This window comes from Triticum aestivum, unplaced genomic scaffold (assembly GCF_018294505.1).
Source record: "Triticum aestivum cultivar Chinese Spring unplaced genomic scaffold, IWGSC CS RefSeq v2.1 scaffold84827, whole genome shotgun sequence".
Taxonomy (NCBI): domain Eukaryota; kingdom Viridiplantae; phylum Streptophyta; class Magnoliopsida; order Poales; family Poaceae; genus Triticum; species Triticum aestivum.
In genome coordinates this window covers 20,267-32,443 of record NW_025228153.1, presented here as the reverse complement: position 1 = coordinate 32,443, position 12,177 = coordinate 20,267, and positions in this window count along the sequence as shown.

Here is a 12,177-nt window from a genome sequence, read left to right as displayed (position 1 = left end):
GAGGGTGGGCGGCGGCGCGAGGAGAGGGGCGGGAGAGACAGGGGAGGCGCGGGGGGAAACATGGGAGGCGCGTGGGAGAGACAGTGGGGAGGGTCGATTTGGGCCAAAATGAGCTATGCGCGCGTCTATTTTCACCAAGTCCCGTGCTCATTATAAGCCTAGTGCAGAACGGTAAGCCTAGTGTCAAAGGAAAATACACGGTTTATAAAAATATTTTTTCTTTTATTTCAATAAAAAAGTTTATTAGTTTTACTTTTAATAATTTATGCGTTTTCATTTTATTGTATCTTTATGATACTTATTATATTTTTATTTTTATAATACTTTTTATTGTATTTTTATTTAATTTTTCTTATAAATGATAGCCTCTCCCCTTATTTCATTATTTCCACTCTTTAAAATATCGGCCAATATTCTGGTAAAAGATTGGGCGTGTTTGGAGCAGGCCTCACCTGTGGCTGCTTGTAAACAACAACATCTCCGATGTAGTCTCTGGGTACCGAGAGGGAACGAGTCGGGTTTGTGAAGGAAGTGCGGGCCTGGTTACTCTGTTTGCCTCGAAACTTCTCGTGTTATCAAAGGAGGCCATCGAATGACACATGTCAGGCCCCCGCATTTTTCGGACCCGCCTAGAATATTTGAGACATTTATTGCACAGCTAGCGTTTTGATGTCGGAAATTGCAGATCTACAAGGCGACACATGAAATCATGCCCAGAAGCGGCATGTAAATTCCTATGTAATGTCTTTGCGACATGCGTAGGCCTTTTGCAGACGAGGGAGGGGCAGGCCCAGCCACCGGGGAGGGAAAAATTACCTCGAGGCCATGCCTGATCCAACCGTTTAAATCCTTGGAAAATCGTATGATGCCGGAAATCCTCGGGAGCTGGCACGGTGTCATAACATGGCCCATGTAGGGTGTGGTAAAAGTTTGGGAGCGTTTCGAGTAGGGCTCACCTGCGACCGCTTGTAAACTACACCATCTCTGATGTAGTCTCTGGGTACCGAGAGGGAACGAGTCGGGTTTGTGAAGGAAGTGTGGGCCATGTTGCTCTGTTGGCCTCGAAACTTCTCGTGCTATCAAAGGAGGCCATCGAATGACACGTGTCAGGCCCCCGCATTTTTCGGACCCGCCTGGAATATTTGAGTCATTTATTGCATAGCTAGAGTTTTGGGGCCGGAAATTGCAGATCTACAAAGTGGCACATGAAATCATGCCCAGAAGCGGCATGTAAAGTCCTATGTGATGTCTTTACGACATGCGTAGGCCTCTTGCAGACGAGGGAGGGGCAGGCCCAGCCACCGGGGGGGGGGCAAAATTACCTCGGCGCCATGCCTGATCCAACCGTTTAAATCCTCAAAAACTCGTACGATGCCAGAAATCCTCGGGAGCTGGTACGGTGTCATAACATGGCCCCTGTAGGGTGTGGTAAAAGTTTTGGCGTGTTTCGAGTAGGGATCACCTCCAGCTGCTTGTAAACTACACCATCTCCGCTGTAGTCTCTAGGTACCGAGAGGGAACGAGTCCGATTTGTAAAGGAAGTGTGGGCCATGTTGCTCCATTGGCATCGAAACTTATCGTGCTCTCAAAGGAGGCGACGAATGACATGTCTCAGGCCCCCGCAATTTTCGGACCCGCCTAGAATATTTGAGACATTTATTCCTCTACTAGGGTTTCGGCGCTGGAAATTGCAGATCTGCAAGGTGGCACATGAAATCATGCCCAGAAGCAGCATGAAAAGTCCTATGCGATGTCTTTGCGACATGCGTAGGCCTTTTGCAGAAGGGAGGGGCAGGCCCAGCCACGTGGGGGGGGGGCAAAATTACCTCGGCGCCATGCCTGATCCAACCGTTAAAGCCTCGAAAACTTGTATGATGCCAGAAATCCTCAGGAGCTGGCACGGTGTCATAACATGACCCCTATAGGGTGTGGTAAAAGTTTGGGCATGTTTCGAGTAGGGATCACCTGCTGCTGCTTGTAAACTACACCATCTCCGATGTAGCCTCTATGTACCGAGAGGGAACAAGTTAGATTAGTGAAGGAAGTGTGGGCCCTGTTGCTCCATTGGCCTCGAAACTTCTCATGTTCTCAAAGGAGGCCATCGAATGACACGTGTCAGGCCCTCACATTTTTCGGACCCGCCTAGAATATTTTAGACATTTATTGCACTGCTAGGGTTTTCGACGCCGAAAATTGCAAATCTGCAAGGCGACACATGAAATCATGCCCGGAAGCGGCATGTAAAGTCCTATGTGATGTCTTTGCGACATCCGTAGGCCTTTTGCAGACGAGGGAGGGGCAGGCCCGACCACTAGGGGGGGGGCAAAATTACCTCGGCTCCATGCCTTACTTTGCGTTACCGAGTGCACGTGTCTTGGCTCTGGACGAAGAGCAAAGCACTCGGCGTAGAGTGAAGTTTCAGTAGTTGCTTTTGCATGTCATCATAATATGGGTACGCTAGGAGGTCGAAAGTCATATAAATATTAAAGTGGCGTTAAATTTAGAGTTTCATAAATAAGACCCATGAAAACTACTAGTCAACAGAAAATAGGGGAGAATAATAATACTAATTAAGTAGTAAATATAAATGCAATGAAAACCATCTTAAATCAATTTTGCATAACTGTTATGGGTTGAAAAAAAAAATCCGCAAATATGTAAGCCTAGTGTTTTCATCAGGCACATGGCTTATATGTCCTGTAAGCCGAGTGCTTGCCCGGGGCACACGGCTTATATGTCCTGTAAGCCGAGTGCTTGCCCGGGGCACACGGCTTATGTGTCCTGTAAGCCGAGTCCCTGCGTCGGACACACGGCTTACAGGATGCTCCGTGACGGCGCCGTCAGCCACGTCCGTTGCGGACACGTGGCAGTCTGTCTTTGCCGAGTGTGTGCTGGAAGCCGGGTGCTTTTTCGAGTAGATACCGTGTGGTACGTATAAGCCGAGAGTTTTTTTTTTGCAGCACTCGGCTTATAGGTTACCATAAGCCGAGTTCTTCCTGTTTGCCGGGTGTTTTGTTCCCTAGACTCGGCTTCGAGGTGCATAAGCCGGGTGCCCGAAAAATAGCACTCGGCTTATATGCTAACACACGGGAAAACCGAATTTTCCTGTAGTGTGTAGCTATCACCAAAAGTACCCTCAATCTGTTTTTCCGTCTACGTTCGCAAGTTCTGCCGAGAGACGATCAATTGATCTAGCTAGTCCGGCCAGTTCACGTACGTGTACGTGTGTGTGCAGCTTGAGAATCAGTCAAGCCACGTCTAGCTAGCTTTGCACTTCGTGTGCATAGTTCCTGGGTGGTTACTTTGGCGCCCCGGCCAATCGCCACCGGAGCGGCGACCTCGCCGGCGTTGGGCTCCACTGGATCCAGGTATTCCTGCCTGGGATCGGACGTCGGGTCCTCTGAAGAAGAGGAAGCGCCGGCGGTAGGAGTCCAGTTAGCTCTTGAGGTGCTGGGGGAGGAATAGGGGGCGGGGAGTGGAAAGCAGTGGCTCGCCGGAGGAAGAAGACCGAGGCCGAGATCGTTCAAGATTTCTGGAACGACGCCGGTTTTCCAACGCCGGAGTCGCGTTTCTGGGAGAATAGATCACCGTCGCCGCCGGGAATGACATTGAACGAGGGATCGGGGAGGGCTGGATCGCTGTCACCGCCGGAACCGATGCCCGTTGAACGCCCCGGCCAGAAGCCTTCCGCATCGCCTACTGGTCTGCGGGTGGCCCGTCCGCCGCGTATGGGGACATGGCGAGGTCCACTGCCCCCACGTAGAGTGACTCCTCCTCTGCTGGGGCAGTCCCTTGATTCAGCCACACGGAATGCATCTTCGGCGGGGCGGAGGGACTCGCCGGCGTCGGTCGGATCGCCGAGATCTGTAACTGAGCCGGTGACGCAGTCAAGGGCGATCTCTACGGACGTTCAAACTCCAATTGAGTCTTCGGGGATCGGGCCCATGCATGCAACGCTGGATCCAGGCCTGGAGTTTTCTTGGGCTTTTCTTCGACGACGTATGTGGGCTCTCTGGAATAACCCTATGTGGCAGCGATCAATCAATTCCACGCCTTCGACTGCAGCGCCGTCGTCCTCGTCTGCTGTCCCGCGGGCTTCCATCGTCGCCGCCAAGATCTCATTATCCTCGCCGACGCCGCACACGGCTCCAGTACAATCTCCCGGCGCCGGGGTTGTCCGTTCCTACGCATCAGTCGCGGCGGCGCATCAGCGCCCCATGGCGGGCGTGCCTCCTTCGGTGCGTGGTGCCTCCGTCTCGGGAGTGACGAACCCTCATCCTCATCCAGTCGTGGGGGTGACCTCCACTCCCTCGCGCCCTCCGGCTCATACGTCGGGCTTCTCCGGTCCGCCTCTTCTTCCGTGAGGACCGGCGCCAGTCTACAACTACGGTGGGAACGAACCCCCTAGCTATGGCCAGGCTGGGCACTATGCCCCGCCATACGGTCCGGCCGTCGCCGGTGCGCCAGTCTCTATGTATGGGACTTCGCCGGCTGGGATGTCCGTTCCTTCGCAGTTCCATCCCGGAGGGATTGTGGCACAACCAGTTCAAAAACGTAAGAAGAAAAAGAAGCCGCATCAACAACAGTTTGCTGGGGGAGCTTTGCAACATGGTTATCACCCACCGACTCAGCACATGCAGGTTCCGCATCAACCTATACAACAACAACATGTGCAGTCTTATCAGCAGGGGCAATATCAGTAATTTATGCAGCAGCAGAACACTCAGGTGCCACAGTTGCCACAGGGGCTTACTACTGTCGATGTCCCTTCTCTGGGAGTTCCCGTGTCTGATGTGCAGGTGAATCCTACAGTGCCTAAGAACAAGGCTAAGAAAGGGGTTCGATGCTGGAAGTGTGCGGTGGATACGCATGCCGCGAAGGATTGCACAGTGCAGCATTACTGTTATATTTGTGACAAAATCGTTCATCCAACATTGCAATGCCCAGTTCTGAAACTCCCAAAGCCCAATGCTTTTGTCTCGCGAGTTGGTGCTGAGGAGACTTACTTTGCCCAGCTGCCAGATAGTGTGGTGAAGGATCATTTGGCGCCGACACAGACACCGATCGCCCATGTTCGTGTGAGTGGGTTGATGGTACCGGCGAGCATTGTCGATAGTCAGTTTGCTAGAAGATGTCCGGTACATGATCAGTGGAAGTGGGAGGCTATTCAACACGGGTCCGATGCTTACCTCGTTAGCTTTCCTTCTTTCGAGGATTTTGACAGGGTTGATGGAATTCAGATGAACGTGCCGTCGGTTAATGCCCAGATGACTGTCACCGCATGGAGGTCGCAGGAGGTTCCACATAAGCTTGAGCTTCAACAGATTTGGCTCCATGTCGAGGGTGTTCCTCATACAGTGCGTCATTTTTGGGGTCTATGGGCCGTTGGTACTTTGATGGGCAAGACCTTAGATGTGGATCTCATTAGCCTTCGACGCCATGGTGTAGTCCGGATTCTCGTGGCTATGACCAACTCTCAGATTTTGTCTAAGGACAAGGATGATGCGGGGCCTTTTGTTGCAACAGATGTGTTGGTTAAGCTCAAGGGCTATGCATTCACGTTCAGGAAGGAACCGGCTGGATACATTCCTGATCCTGACCTTGTCCCGTTTATCTGGAGACGCAAGGGTGATGATGCTGATGATGAGAGTGGCGCCAAGGAGAAGGACGATGTGATGGACACCTCAGAGCACACCGGGAACCCTTCCAATCATCCGTCTTCTGGTTCTGCTCCGGTGAATAAAATCCATGACACTCAAGTTCAACAACGTGTATTGCCGAGTGTGGTCTCTAGAGATGTGACGGGATGTGGTTCAGTGCTCTTAGCGCAGGAGTCTGCCTTGCCTTCTTTGCCACGGGCTGTCGTTGTGTCGCAGCTGTCGTCGCCTTCTCGGACTGCAACGTCGTCGCCCGCTGCCCTCCAATCGGTGCAGGTAACCGGCGGCTCAGCGGGACGCCCGGACTCTTCACCTGCTGAGGTGGCGCCGCAGCCGCCGCCGTCGACGCGGACGGCGCCGTGGTAGACGGCTGTCTCCAAGCCGGTGCAGGCAGCCGGAGTTTCAGCGGGGCGCCCTATAGCGTCTTCAACTAGCAGGCATCCAGCGGCTCGGGTAGGGCCAACCCAGCATGCACCTCAGTTGGAGCCGTGCATGCATGCTTCGAGTGTGCTGGGACACAAAGAGCTGGCCTCGGGTATGCAGCCATGCAACACTACACATTCAACTGTTATTCGATCTTCATCGGAGCCCGATGCGTCCGTGGCTGCTCAACAATTTCTAATGAAGCCAAACGTGTGCGTCTCACCCATGCACGCACCACCTGTGGTCCCGCCTCCAGACACGCCATCTTCGGCGGCGGCGTTGAGTTTATCGGTGGTCGTGACTGCCGGAGAGGGGGTTGCTACTACACCCTCATCCCCTCCTCCGGTGGAGGTTCCTACACGTCTTTCTTCATCGGAGGTAACACCCACACGTCGCAGTGCCCGTCATGCGGTGGCCGACGATGGAACGACGGACACCGACGAAGACTCTTTGGCCAAGGCTATGCGGCGTAAAGCTGTGCAGAACCTTGACAACCAAGGTACTTCGTCATCACCCAAATCATTTTTGTCTTTTTCTACTACATCCATCGTTGCTAAGTTGAATAATGTGGGTGTTAGTCTAGGAAATAATGAGAATGATATTTCTGTTTCCACAAACGCATTGAGACATTTGGAATATGACCGATTAAAGGTCACTCCACGAGTTTCTAGCAAATCTGTTACCTCTCATCTAGATGAGGAGGAGCTGCATGCCACATCAGATGGTCAGCTACTCGCTCATGTAGTAGGGGAGGTTTCGGACGTGGGCTTGGAGGAACCCGGGCTTAGTTCATTGATTGAGCTTACAGCTTCCGGTCGTAAATCCAAGTCCGACCGTTCGAAAAAAGGCCGTAAACCCTCTAAGAGGGTGAAATTTTCTAAATCTCCTATTGTTTCCTCATGAATGGCATGTTCTTTAATAGCAGAGGTCTTGGTGACTTGGCTAAACATCTATTCATTGCGGAGTGTAATAGGGAGTACAATTTAGACTTTATGGCTTTATCCGAAACGGGGAGACGTGATTTCTCAGCAAGTCTGCTTGACCGCCTGTCTGGTGGGATAGACTATAATTGGATTTCACGACCACCTCGAGGTCGTTCTGGGGGTATTTTACTTGGCATTAACACAGGGACTATGGATGTTCTGGCTAGTTCGTATGGAGAGTTTCATATTAAACTCCATATCCGAAACAAAGCTGACAACTTCACATGGACCCTCGTCGCCGTGTATGGGGCAGCCCAGGATGAGCTCAAGGCCATTTTTCTCCGTGAACTGGTTAACCTGGCGAAAGATAATCCCTACCCCATTCTTATTGGTGGGGATTTTAACTTGCTACGATTTCCAAATGAGAAAAGCCGAGGTAGGTTTGATAATCATTGGCCTTTCCTTTTCAACGCTGTCATTGACAGTCTAGATTTGCGAGAGGTTTCCATGATTGGAAGACAGATCACTTGGGTGAATAGTCTTCCGGAGCCGACATATGAGAAACTAGACCGCGTTTTAATGGATACCGACTGGGAATGCAAATTTCCAATGGTTTCTGTTCGCGCTCTTCCTTGTATAGAGGCTATTTCTGACCATGCGCCCATTCTCTTAATCACTGGATTACCTCGACCACAGCACCGACGCAGGTTCAAGTTTGAACTGGGTTGGTTGCATCGGGATGGATTCCATGAAATGGTCAAGGAGGTGTGGAATAAACCGGTTGCCGGGCTTACCCCAATACACATATGGAACAACAAAATGCGTGCATTACGTAAGTTCCTTGGTGGATGGGCTAGGCACACAACGGGTATCCTCAAAAAGGAAAAGCTCCATCTTTCATCTCTTATTGATGATTTAGAAGCTCTGGCAGAGATTAGACCTCTCTCTGACATCAAAATAGAGATCAAGAGTCAATCAAATGCCCAGTTAGCACGCATGTTGCGCGAGGAGGAACTCAAGTGGTACCAACATTCAAACTCTCAGTTTATCCTGAAAGGTGATTTGAATACGAGATTTTTCCATGGTGTCGCTAATGGTAGACATCGGAAGAAACTTATTCATTCCCTACAACAGGAGGAGGGCACGATTGAAGGGCATGAGCAACTTAAGTCTTATATTACTAGTTACTATAAAAATCTATTCGGAACCCCTGAGGAAGGAAACTTCTCGATGGATGAGTCTCGAACAGATGACATCCCCCAGGTTTCTGATGCGGAAAATAGCCTTCTAACATCTCCATTTTCCGAGGAGGAAGTTAGAAAGGCGGTTTTCCTAATGGAGCATAACAAAGCACCGGGTCCTGATGGTTTTCCCGCTGAGTTCTACCAGAATTTTTGGGAGGTCATCAAACAAGATTTCCTACTCTTGTTTGGATGCCTTCACGCTGGCCAACTAGAGTTGTTCCGTTTAAACTTCGGTGAAATTATTTTATTACCTAAGGTTAATGAGGATGAAAGGATACAACAATATCGTCCAATTTGCCTCCTTAATGTTAGTTTTAAAATATTCACCAAGGTAGCAACGATTAGGCTAAATTCGGTTGCTGAACATGTGGTTCGTCCTTCTCAAACTGCTTTCATGCAAGGTAGAAACATCCTAGATGGGATTGTTGTCCTTCATGAAACAGTTCACGAATTGCATCGGAAAGAGCTGAATGGGGTGGTTCTTAAAATCGACTTTGAAAAAGCTTATGACAAAGTCAAGTGGTCTTTTCTTCAACAGACTCTCAGAATGAAAGGTTTTTCTGCTGAGTGGCGCACTATGATCCATAGTTTCGTTTCTGGAGGTAGTGTTGCCATTAAAGTCAATGATGACGTTGGCAACTATTTCCAAACAAAGAAAGGATTGCGACAAGGTGACTCAATATCGCCCATGCTATTCAATATAGTGGCTGATATGTTAGCGGTCATGATTGAGCGTGCCAAGGTTGATGGCCAAATTGATGGGGTAGTGCATCATCTAGTTGATGGTGGCCTATCTATCCTCCAATATGCCGACGATACGATTCTCTTTATGGATCATGACCTCGAGAAAGCAAGAAATCTGAAATTAATTTTATCAGCATTCGAGCAACTCTCAGGGCTTAAGATCAATTTCCATAAAAGTGAACTGTTTTGCTTTGGTGAGGCTCAAGACGAGGCCCATCTGTAAGCTGAGCTTTTCAGATGCGGATTGGGCCAGTTTCCGATCACTTATTTGGGGATACCGATACATTATCGGAGACTCACAAATGCTGAATGGAAACACGTCGAGGAGAGACTACAAAAAAGACTTAGTAGTTGGAAAGGTAAATTGCTATCTCTGGGTGGAAGGTTGGTCCTCATAAATTCAGTACTAAGTAACATGGTACTATATATGATTTCCTTCTTCCAATTGCCGAAAGGAGTATTACATAGATTGGATTACTTCCGATCGAGATTCTTTTGGCAAGGAGATAGCAAGAGAAAAAAATATCGACTGGCTAAATGGAGTGTGGTTTGCCGTCCCAAGGACCAAGGCGGGTTGGGCATTCTTGACCTTGAGGTTAAGAACGGGGCCCTCCTCGGCAAATGGTTGTTTAAGTTGTTGACGGAAGATGGTGTATGGCAAACCCTTCTAAGGAGAAAATATGTGGGTTCTAAGGCGGTATCCCAAGTATACTGGAAGCCTGGGGACTCTCATTTTTGGGCCGGACTAATGGCAACGAAGAAATATTTCTTCCGCTATGGTTCCTTCTCAATTAAGGATGGCTCGGAAATTAGATTCTGGGAGGATAAGTGGCTAGGTAGTGCTACTCTCCGGGAACAATATCCAGCTCTGTACAATATTGTGCGTCACAAGGGCGATACTATTGCCAAGGTTTTGGAATCATTTCCGCCAAATGTGACGTTCAGAAGGGATTTAATTGGACCTAGACTCCAATCGTGGAACATACTGCTCCAACGGTTAACCACGGTACAGTTGTCACAAGGGTCCGATAACTTTCGTTGGAACCTACATGGGAATGGGCAATTCTCAGTGGAGTCTATGTATAGAGCTCTGATCCAGTCAGATGTGCCAGTTGATAATAATAAGAAGATCTGGAAGATGAAGATACCCCTTAAGAATAAAATCTTTACGTGGTATCTTCGTCGCGGAGTCATTCTTACTAAAGATAACCTTATTAAGAGGAATTGGCATGGAAGTACGCAATGTGTATTTTGTCCGCATGATGAGACAATAAAACATTTGTTCTTTCATTGTAAATTGGCTCGTTCTATATGGTCAGTCATCCAGATAGCTTCTGGCTTGTATCCTCCGTGTAGTGTTGCTAATATATTTGGCAACTGGTTACATGGGATTGATCACAAGTTTAGAATTCTCCTCAGGGTGGGAGCGCTTGCCGTGATTTGGTCGCTTTGGCTATGTAGAAATGATAAGGTTTTTAATGATAAAAGTACTTCCGTTATGCAGGTTATCTACAGATGTACCGGGACGCTTCGTTTATGGTCCTCTCTACAGTGAGTGGAGAATCGAGACCTGTTTACGGAGGTGTGTACACGATTGGAGGTTGCGGCGAGGGATACTTTTACCCAACATGGGTGGCAGCATGATCTTAGGATTGGGCCTCCTACCATTTAAGTGTCATCCAAATATTCATCTTTGTATTTCGCCTTCTTTTATTTTGGCTTATCGTGACGACTTTGTTGGCTGTGTGCATCTTAGTTATGCAGAGGCCGGGTGTAATGCTTAAACCTTTTAAGTAATAAAGCGCCCCTTTTCGAAAAGTTCCTGGGTGGTTTTGATCTAGCGTTCAAAAGCCAACAAAACTCGCCTATCGCTGGCCATGACATGGACGACCGTCGACAACCTATCTGCCCTCTATGCAGCTATCCTCACATCGAATCAGTTTCCCCTGACGCACGCTATGTGCAGATGGCGAACTTGACCGACGCATCGAGCTTCTCCATGGTTCAAGCTCCGGAAGCGGCTTCCAATCCTTGGCCAATAATGTGTCACCTGGTTGTGGTGCATCCTACAAGCACGGACACGGCACCCTGTGGGCGTTACAGAGGCCACAGTGGCAACAGCCATCCATGGCAAACACAATGGAGTCGACTGTGGCGCTCACCTTACCCCGAGAGTGGTTTTTCAAAGCTCGAGCTGCATGGTACCTGCACGAACATTAAAATAAAAAAATAGTAAAACAATCAAAACATTCTGAAACTTTGTGGGATTGATTATGACCAAATGTTGTAGGTGCTTGCATATTTCTGTGTCCAAATAACATTCTAGGAGCTCATACAGAAAATAACAAAATTGATGCTCAAACTTGTGTGCACTGTTGAGTAGAAGTTGTTTTTTTTTGGGGGGTGGGGGGGGGTGGGGGTTGGGGAGCTCGTCGTATATCATATGGACGACAAACTTTGCAAGCACACAAGACATTTGGTCATAAACGTTGTCACAAAATTTCAGAATTGTTGATTTTTCTTTACTATTTTTATTTTACTGTTCATGAAGGTACCAGGGAATTCGAGCTACACTACACTTTTTTTGACTTTACCCCTCGTACAAGGCTACAGCAACGATATAGGTTGGTGTACTGAGTACAACAATAATGGGGCCTCACATGTCAAGTCGGGGCACTCCGTCATGGAGTGTTGTTACCGCTTTACCGACAACTAGATCCTGGCCGAAAAGACCTCCGGCTCCGCCAACACGGCAACACCTCCTCCAGAGTCCATGCAGGGTTAAAACTTTCTCTGAAATTTCACATATTTCGATGGGGTCCAAACTACTTGTAACCCCGTAATTTCTAGAAATTCAACCTAATATTTAACCTAGGTTAAATTTTTATTGAATTCTAAAAGCTCAAAAACCGAAAGAATTTCTGAAATATGTGAAATTTTCGAAATTTCACATATGATGTCTGGAAGTTTTCTGTTTCCGAAATTAAAAAACTTGCCTCCAGATGATTAAAATCTGCGATAACTATCGCGCCAATGATCAAGTCTACACTACCGATGGGTCAGATATGACGAGTGGATTAGAATCTTCTAGATGTCTTTTGTATCACAGTTAGGGTTGAGATAAAGCCTAAACTGTTCAAGTTGTTATCTCCATCTTCTCAATTTCCTACATCATCCCCTTGTTAG